Raw genomic sequence first — 9,488 nt, 5'->3', positions numbered from 1 at the left:
TGTCTCACCCTCCATAATTTACCTCACCTGTGTGACATCAATGGGAAAAAAGTTCTCAACATTTCAGAGTTTATTACATGCAGTATCTTATTTATTAGCAAATCCTTGATATCTCAATTATCACAGTTGTCCTACAATTAAAATAGGAAGTTGTAAGGGTCAAATGATAGTTGAATTTTGGTTTGAGTTTGTCTTACAATGGGTACAGAGAAATCACCAAATGTTCCTATTTTGCCAACTATTGAATATATAATTAGAATAGATAGATCTGCTAACTCAAGGAGTTACCACACCACCCTAGTAATTACTGACTATTCTAGTAGGATAGAACTAGTGGAAGTTATGGGAACTCTCTTGGAATTCTAAAATGTTTAAAGAGGAATTGTAGTATCTTAGAATGAATCATCATGTTCATTAAGGATTTGTTAAAGACTAGTATGTTTTTATTAAATTACACAGTGTGACAAGTTCAAAAGCTGGATGAGTTACAGGTAATAACTTTTAATTAATAACTAGTTAATAAACCATGGCACAACTTTCTATTTATACTATTCAGTGAACTTTTATTGATAGTCTACTGTGTTCCAGGCATTTGCTCTCACAGATATAACCTAGTAGGGAAATGAGCATTAAAAAATAATCACGCACACACGTATATATACACACACACACTTACAAATTATATTGCATGTTATGAATTAAAGATCAGGGTACTTTAAGTGAGTATAAAGGAAGAAGAAGTGCCATTTACTGGAATGAAGAGGTCTGGAAAGTAGCAGATTAATGAAGGTCGTGAGTTTCATTGCAGACATGTTAAGCATAAGATGATGTCTGTGAGCGTTCCAAAAGAGACGTTACCTAGAAATGTGCAGATATAGATCACAAGCTGTGTGTTTTGTTTTTTTTTTTTCCCCTAAGAAAAAGATTGGTATGTCAGAGTGGCTGGAAAGCAATTTAACTTAATTAAGAGGATCTGTAAAATACTGGTAAAACAGTTGTTGGATGTGTGCTAATTTAGAACTCTAAGTAGTGAAATATAAACAATAGATAGCCCTAACTCTGCTCTACATCCTCCAACTTGGCAAAATGCAGCTCGAAGGACTGTTTCTTCAAAGTTGTTCTGGTTCTACAGATCAACATAGTGTGTTTGGCAAACAAAATGCATTTACTCTTTTCCAGAAGAAAAAAAAATAACATAAATACCGAAGGGTCTTTTCTTGACACTGCTTGATCACTACCACTCTGCTCTCCTACAAATAAAGTGTTACACCCAAGGTTGTAGGTTGCTCACAGAGAAATTACCTTGTTGCCTTGGCGCAAGAAGATCAACTTTTGAAAGCTGGGGAATAGTGTATTGTCTTGGGGAAGTCAACGATAAGCGCTGTGATCTGAACTAAGTGGCCTGAATTAAGATGTGGAAGCCGGCAGTTAAAAGCGAAACACATAGGCAGAAAAAAGGACAAATCAGGGTATTTTTTGAATTTCCACCAATTTGGTGCGAGGCAAACCTCTAAAATAGGAGCTCTTCACTAAGCAGGCTCTGTACTAGCTCTGTAATGGGAAGCTTAAAAGATCATCTACTAATCTGAATTTCTATGAGGAAAAGCGCAGCTACACTTTCAGGCGAGTGTTTTCTAACCAGGAAAAATCTTGAGGGTAACTGCTCGCACTTTCAGCTGTGATGAAGTGGTGAAAACTGACGTTAAAACCTCAGCACTGAGGTTATGGAAGACATCTGACAGCCCTGGAGTTCAAAGACAGATGTGCTGTCTTCCACTGGCTCTAAGTATCAAAACTAAGTAAAAATCCTGAAAATAAAATGTTCACTTCATAAGCTTATGTTGACTTCTTTAGAAAGAAAAGGGGAAAAAGAAAAATAGGAGGAAAAAGGTATTCAATCATTGCTTTTTCTGCTGATTTTGAAGTCAATTATACTACCTTTGAATAGAATTTAATTTCAAACACTTAAATTTATTTAAAAATAAGAAAGGAAGAAAGAAAAAAGAAAGACAAGGAGGAAGGAAGGGAAGAAACAAGGAATGAAGGTGGGAAAGAAAGGAAGAAATAGGAGAGAGAGAGAAGAAAGAAAGGAAGAAAAAAGTCCTTAAGATTAAATTATTAAAATCCTAAAACTTCAAGGACTGTTAGAAGTCATCTAGCCCAATATGGTCACCAATGCAATAACCTCCTCCTCTTCTCTCTAACTATTGTTTATCTGTCTTCTTCTTGATCAATCACAGTGACAGGGAACCCACAAGGGCCACTGTATTGTTAGACACATCTAATTCATTATTCAATGTTTTCTTAGGTTGAATTTAATCCTGCCTTCTTATAACATTTACTCATTGGTCCCAGTTCTACCCTTTAGACCTACTAAGCTCTACTTCCTTTTTCTCCAAAAAGCCCTTCAAGTACTGGAAGCCCTATAGCCTCAGGCACTCCGGACCCTAATCCATGAAGATGCCTGGTCTTAGCAGAAGCAGAGCAAGCAGAAGCAGACCATCCTCCATAGGGAATGCAGCTTTGGGAGCAAAGCTATGACATCATTCTGATTAGAGAAAATGTTGCAGCTGGACCCCTGTGTTGTAGAGCATTTGTTAAACATTAAACAGTGAGGCCCATCTCCACAGGGGAACCAGAAACAACTGCAAATGGGGTCAGACTTGCCCAAGGGAGCGTGAGGCAGAAGTATTCTGACATGAACATAAAGGATTGATGTCTCTGATGTAGTTAGTAAGGCAGTTCTTACTTTTGCAGTCTTTAGTTCAGTAACAGTGCAATGGTTTGATTCCACTGAAGCTAAAGCAGAAAGTCTATACACAAAAGCATTATTTTGCCCCGTGCAGGAATATGGAAAACCAAAGACTTAATGAAGGAGGATGGAAGACGGTTTACACAGTGAAGCATTAAGCTCCAGGCAGACTAACAGGAGTTCCACTGCAGCTCATACACAGCCCATCAAGGTGATAGATGAACCTTCTGCAGGGACAGTGATCACAGGGACTCTTGGTGGAACTCAAATGTCAATCACAGGAAAGAAACCTAGACTGAAGATAGTATTTTTTTTTATTGAAAAGATATCTTTTTTGCTGTTGTTTTTTCTTCCAAAATTTCAGTTACAAATTTGCTGCAGCTACAGTTGAAGTTGTGATATAGGAATCATGACACAGAGAGCAAAGGTTTGAAGTATGGCAGCTAATAGGTTTAGAGTCATTTGTTTACCTCTATGATTAGAAATATTTCTCATATTCAAACCCACAAGATAAAAGGGAGGAAACAAAATGTCTGAAAAATCAACCACAGAAAAAGAGGCAATTACAATCAGAGAACCAGTCAAATAAGACTAAACACACTTGAGTTGTGATGATATCAAGAGACAAGTTACATCCAACAGAAATAATTTTACAGGGCTTCTGATCATTAAAGAAGATCCCAATGGACATGTCCAGAATTCTAATGAGAGACAGGGATAGGCATTGCTTAGGCCTAAACATTAGATCTGTGATAATGTGATGGTTATTTTTATGTGTCAACTTGACTGGGCCATGGGATGCCCAAATAATGGTTTTTTTATTATTATTTCTGAGTATGTCTATGACGGTGTTTCTGGAAGATATTCACATTTGAACTGGTAGACTGAATAAAACAGATAGCCCTACCCAATGTGGGTGGACATCACCCAATCCATTGAGGGCCTGAAGATGAAGGAAAGTTGAATTATCTCTGCCTGACTGCTTGATCTAGGAGACCAATCTCCTGCCCTCCATGCTGCTGGTTCTCAGGGCATCAGACACACAATGGAATCTACATCATCAGCTCTGTACGTCTCAGGCAATACTGACTTTCCTGGGTCTCCAACTTGTAGACAGGAGATCATGAAACTTCTCAGCCTCCACAGTTCTTTAGGTCAATACCTTATAAAAATATCTTTACAGACAGATGTAGATATAGATGGATATCCTATTGGCTCGGAAGCCTGGAGAACCCTTACTAATATATTTCACTAATACTGGTATGGCACTAATAAGAAAAGCTAATGATATTTTCTATAGTTGTATGACAGATAAAGCATTGTTAGAATTAAGGTAGATAATTATGCAACTTAAAACAAACAAAAAAGTATCTGAATTCACAATACCAATCTTGGAGGAAAAGCTTAGGTGGTTTACATAGACAATGAATTACATCTTTAGGAATTACATCTTTTGGATTTATTTTTCAGCTCACAACAAACTCCCAAAGTAAAACAAACTAACTTCACCTTCTGAGGTAAGACCCCAGTAATTTTTACTTGTCTCCAACTCAGAGTAATAATGGTTTCTTCCCTAGAAATTGAAGAGAAGGGGCCAGCCTAAGTGGCTCATGTCTGTAATCCCAGCACTTTGGGAGGCCGAGGCGGGTAGATCACGAGTCAAGAGATAGAAACCATCCTTGCCAACATGGTGAAACCCCATCTCTACAAAAAATACCAAAATTAGCTGGGCATGGTGGCACATGCCTGTAGTCCCAGCTACTTGGGAGACTGAGGCAGGAGAATTGCTTGAACCTGGGAGGACAAGGTTGCAGTGAGCCGAGATGGTGCCACTGCACTCCAGCCTGATGACAGAGTGAGACTCTGTCTCAAGAAAAAAAAAAAAAAAAAAAAAAAACATTGAACAGAAGCCATTCTAGTTTTGTCTGGGCTAGTGTGTTGAATGGGATTATATAAACATAGGTATCTGCCATGTGGTCTGAGAAGCAGAGGAGAAGCCTGGAAAGGGAGAAGTCTTCAACAGAAATGCAGAGACAGACAAATATGAGATTCACAGAATCCTAGTTTATGGCTCCAATTTTAATTTATAGCTCCAAAATCCTTCCCGACTGAAACCCACCATATTGTTTCCAGTACATTCTGTAAGCTATCTCTATATTTTAAAAATAAACACCTCTTTTGCTTTAACTAACTTTAGATGCTTTTGTTACTGATAATCAAAGTCCTATATGCTATAGAATAACTGAGTTCCTGTTTGAACAGAACATAGGTTCATATTTGACACAGCAAATTGTACAAGTCAAATGATAATTGAATTTTGGTTTGAGTCTGCTTTACAACGGGTATGATGAAACCTCCAGAATCCCCTAATTATTTTCCCAACTATTCAAATGCAAAATTCATGGTAATTACTTCTTACCAATACTCCCTGCAGTCAAACTGAACTACCTGGCATAATCTTGGATTGGACAAGCCCCTCAAAGAAGGCTGTGGGCAGAATCAAGCATGTTGATTAATTCTCTTAGAAAATGTAGTCATATATTAAGCACCTGTCATGTGTCTGGACACTGATCTGGATATTGGCATTTCATTGATGGACAAGCTACAGTTCAAGGAGACAGGAGCTGTGAACACTGAAGAAAGAATTTCAGTGCAGAGCAGTATGTCCTAAAATAGGACTAAATCTCGATAATATGAGAGTACAAACAAGGGGCATCTATACCAGAGATCCAGAAAGGGATTCCAAGGGAAATGAGGCATAAGGCAATATCGAGAAGATGAGTGGAAGTCAAGCCAGAATAAAGAGTTAGGGTAAGGGGAGCAGGTTCCTAGGCCAAAGTAAAACATGTTCCAAGGCCTGTAGGCAAGAGTTAGCATGAGGAATTTTTCACGATGGCTGGCACCTAAAATCAGAGCAAGAATGAGTAAGAAATAAAGCTAGACAGACAGCAAGATGCAGATTCCATGTGAGGACCTTGGATTTGATCCTAAAATCTTTGATGGATTTTAAGCAGGGGAGTTACATGATCAAAAATGTGTTTTAGGAAGACTATGCACTCCTAAATAGGTAGAAGGATGGCAAGTTTACCTTCAAAGAGACCTAGAGAAGTAAGGTGGTTCAGTAATCCACGCCAAACATGATGATATTTAGGATTAATAGAGTAAGCATGAGGAAGGAGAAAATGAAAAACACAGAGAGCTAATGACTAAAGCACTCTGCTGTGGAAATTTTACTAAAAAAATCTGAGATAAAGGGTCAGGTCACTTCTTACCATGATCCAAAAACCAAAGGCTTTGATTCCAAATGTAACCACATCACAGTATTTCAGAGTTGATTTCTGTTCCAGAAGAAAATGGTCTTGGTAATTTTTATAGTTATCTGAACCTCAAAGGTCTTCAAGACTGGCTTGAAAACTTTACTTAACCACTTTACTGCCACATAAGTTACAAAGCCTGGGGCCGGCTATAAAGATGTTAATTTAATGAATATTCATTATCAATAAATATTCATTAAACAACATTTCCGTTCCAGGCATGCTGTTGCTCCTGGCAGGTCCCGCCTGCATGGCAGAGTGCACTTGTTAAATGAGTGTTGCTCATTGCAGAAACACCTTATGGGATTTCATGAAAGAAGCTGCATTCATCTACAATACATACAGATGTGTAGAGACAAGTTGGAACAAATTCTGTACAAAAGCAAAAAAAAAAGAAAAGCTTTTCTTCTTTGGAACAATTCTTGTGTTTCACACCTCAAATGTGTGGCCAAATATGCGAAAATCTATGGGGGAAGCCGAGTAGAGTTCAAAAGGTTTTATTCCTGTTTCTATATGCTGGGTAAGTGCAAAGGCAGAAGTCCCTAACCAGATCTATGACTGCCCGACAGAAGCCAGTTTATAAATGCAAATGGTGAGTTGTGAGCATAAGTGCTCCAAAAGAAAAAAATATATTTTTTTTTCTTATATTGTATGGTGGCTTTTAAGAAAGCCACCCATTTCATATTAGATGGAGTTGCTATGATGCTGTATACATTTCAATTGTAGTATATGTGTTCCATTATGATAAATTATTTTTCTAAAACATGGAATCACTATTTACAAGTGTTTCTCATTAAGAATCCACTAGAATTCTCCATGATCACCACCCAAAGAATTTTCACATGTTTTTGCACACTGATAATAACTGACAAAACCTTCTAGATAGTGATGGTAAACAGATGAATTCTATGTCAGAATTTCCTGCTTACGCATACTATGTAAAGAACCAAATGTTCAACACTTTTCTGTATTCTTAAAGTACTGCAAGACCCTCACTTTCTGTTGACTCCATAGATTGCCTCAGGGAAACAATCCTGTTGTGTTCTAAACATACAATGAGCTTCCAGTCAGTGTAGAATAATATTTTCTTTCTTTCAGACCCGGTGGGTTCTTCCTCCACGCCTGGATATCCACAGGCATTACCCTAATTAGTGGGCATTTAAGAAGATTTTTAAAACTCCAGTTATTTTGCCACTTTGCAACTAATTCACTGAACAAGAAGGCTAACCTGGCCAGAAGTGCCTGTAGTGCTGAGCTTCAGCCTCTTTGAAAGAGTAGGCCAAGAAGCTGTGATAGACACATGCAAACTTTATGGGAAATTCCATGAGTTTTGATGTTGTTGTGCCATTGTTGTTTCTAGTGCAGTTCTTCTTGATTTTCATGATTGAGTAACTTGTTTCATAAAACTTCCCTCAACATACTCTCAGCAACCTGAGAAAAATGAGAGTTTCCATGTAGAGGTACATCTCTCTGACTCTTACAATTTGGCCTTTTTTTTGGTTTTCTTCAAATCTTGGAACTATGATTAACACTTGAATATTTCGAATAAGGTGCTAAGGTTTGTGATTCAATAATGATGGCATTTACTGCATCTGCCTTGACAGTCTTTGAATAGAAAATATGAGGCGAAAGGTTGGCTGGTAGGGCTATTGCCTCCAGCATACAGATGGAAAAAGATGCCTCAGCTAGGGCACACTATTAAAGGAAAAATGATATCCTTATATATTTTCTTCTTTGCTTTCTATGAACTTTCTCTTAATAGTCCTTATATCACATTATTTTCCTTTTGAAAAGGACAATATAGAAACCACAGGACTCTCATAACCAAAGTAATTGCCTATCAAACCCAGGTCACTAATTAGACAAATTAAAATTTTCATATACTCAACAACCACTCTCACTATTGGGCACTTGCTATTCTTCTAAAGGAAGAATAGTCTAATGGTCTTCTTATTTTACCTAAGCAATTTTAATTGCATCTTGTGGCATACCATTAGTTTTATTAGTGAGTTGCTTAAGCTTGCTTGTGAATAATAATCGTAAAATACAATAAATTTTTAAATACAAATTATAAGAAAAGTGAACTTAAATAATTTCTTTGATACTAATTTTAATCCAAATTGAGTTTCGTCTATAAATATAATTTTTTTCAGTGAGAAAATGGAAAGTTACAATGGAAGACTTCCACCTAAATTTGCTTAATGTGATACCATATTATACACAATCGTATCTTGGAGAAGCACAATGAAATGATTTTAAAACTATATACAGCTAGGAATGTCTTTGTGACTATGATGACTTTGCCTAATTACAAAGGTCTTTTTGTCCTGGATGTTGATGATCTGTTTAATTTAGCAATATTCAGATTATTTCTTGCTTCCCGTTCAAGAAGAATATAACATTGCTACAGGCATTTTAAGAAAAAAAAAAGTTAAAAAATTAGAAACAGCAGATCAGTCTGTCTTGTAGTACAACTCCCCAGTTACCCTAAGTATTGCATTCCAGATAACGAAGTCTGTTTGGAATAGCACACAAATAGTGTCTTGTGGAGCAATGCAAGAGCTGGGCAAGGATGACGGGATTGTGTTTTCGTATTCAAATCCCATGCACCTTACTTTACATTTTTCCCAACTTGAAACTGTAGCAGGAAATTAAATATGATTATATTTTCATTGAGGTAGACATCTTTTAGTTGAGTAAACATTCTAAGAAGCTCTTGTTCAAATATGCTTCCTAAACTCCGCTTACTGAAAATTCCTTTCCAACATTACTGCTCTTCTCCAATTTTTTCCTCAAATGAAACACAGACATTCCTGCCATCCTGACTTTGCTCCAGATGTGTCTCTCCCTGCTGCTTGCTCTCCTCCATTTATCTAAGCCGGGAGTAGCAAGCCCAAAAGTGTGAAATTGCAGCTCATAAGCCAATAAGGTGTCAGGACATTGGAGAAACAGAGTCAGATTTTTTGAGCATTTATGCTCACAACTCAAAATAAAAGCAAGTAAAATGACAATAACAACAACAACAAACCTTACCAAGAGCACATGCCTTTTTAGCTTATTTGATCTCAGGAGGAGCCAGCCAGTTGCGCCTGGTTTAAATCCCACTATTTCTTCAGATCCCAAGTTTAATTTTAGTTACTTTCGTGAAGATTTCCCTGGACACCCACGTCAGTCACCACGACCTCCTGTCTTCACAGTGTAGCATTTATTATTAGTACTATTTAATTTTTATACATGTATCCTGGAGGTCAAAGGAGTTTTAGGGCAGATTATCAGATCTTAGTACTTTACTTTGAGGGCCTGTTTAGAGTAGCTTGCCAAGAGACAGGTGGGCAGCCCCTCCCTTGGGTGGTATGTGAAACTACCAGAAGTCCAGGGCTTGTTAACACTGGAAGCATTGCAGTAGATAGACCCTAAGAGCA

This window comes from Mandrillus leucophaeus, unplaced genomic scaffold, assembly GCF_000951045.1.
Source record: "Mandrillus leucophaeus isolate KB7577 unplaced genomic scaffold, Mleu.le_1.0 Scaffold184, whole genome shotgun sequence".
Taxonomy (NCBI): Eukaryota; Metazoa; Chordata; class Mammalia; order Primates; family Cercopithecidae; genus Mandrillus; species Mandrillus leucophaeus.
This window is presented reverse-complemented; position numbering follows the sequence as displayed.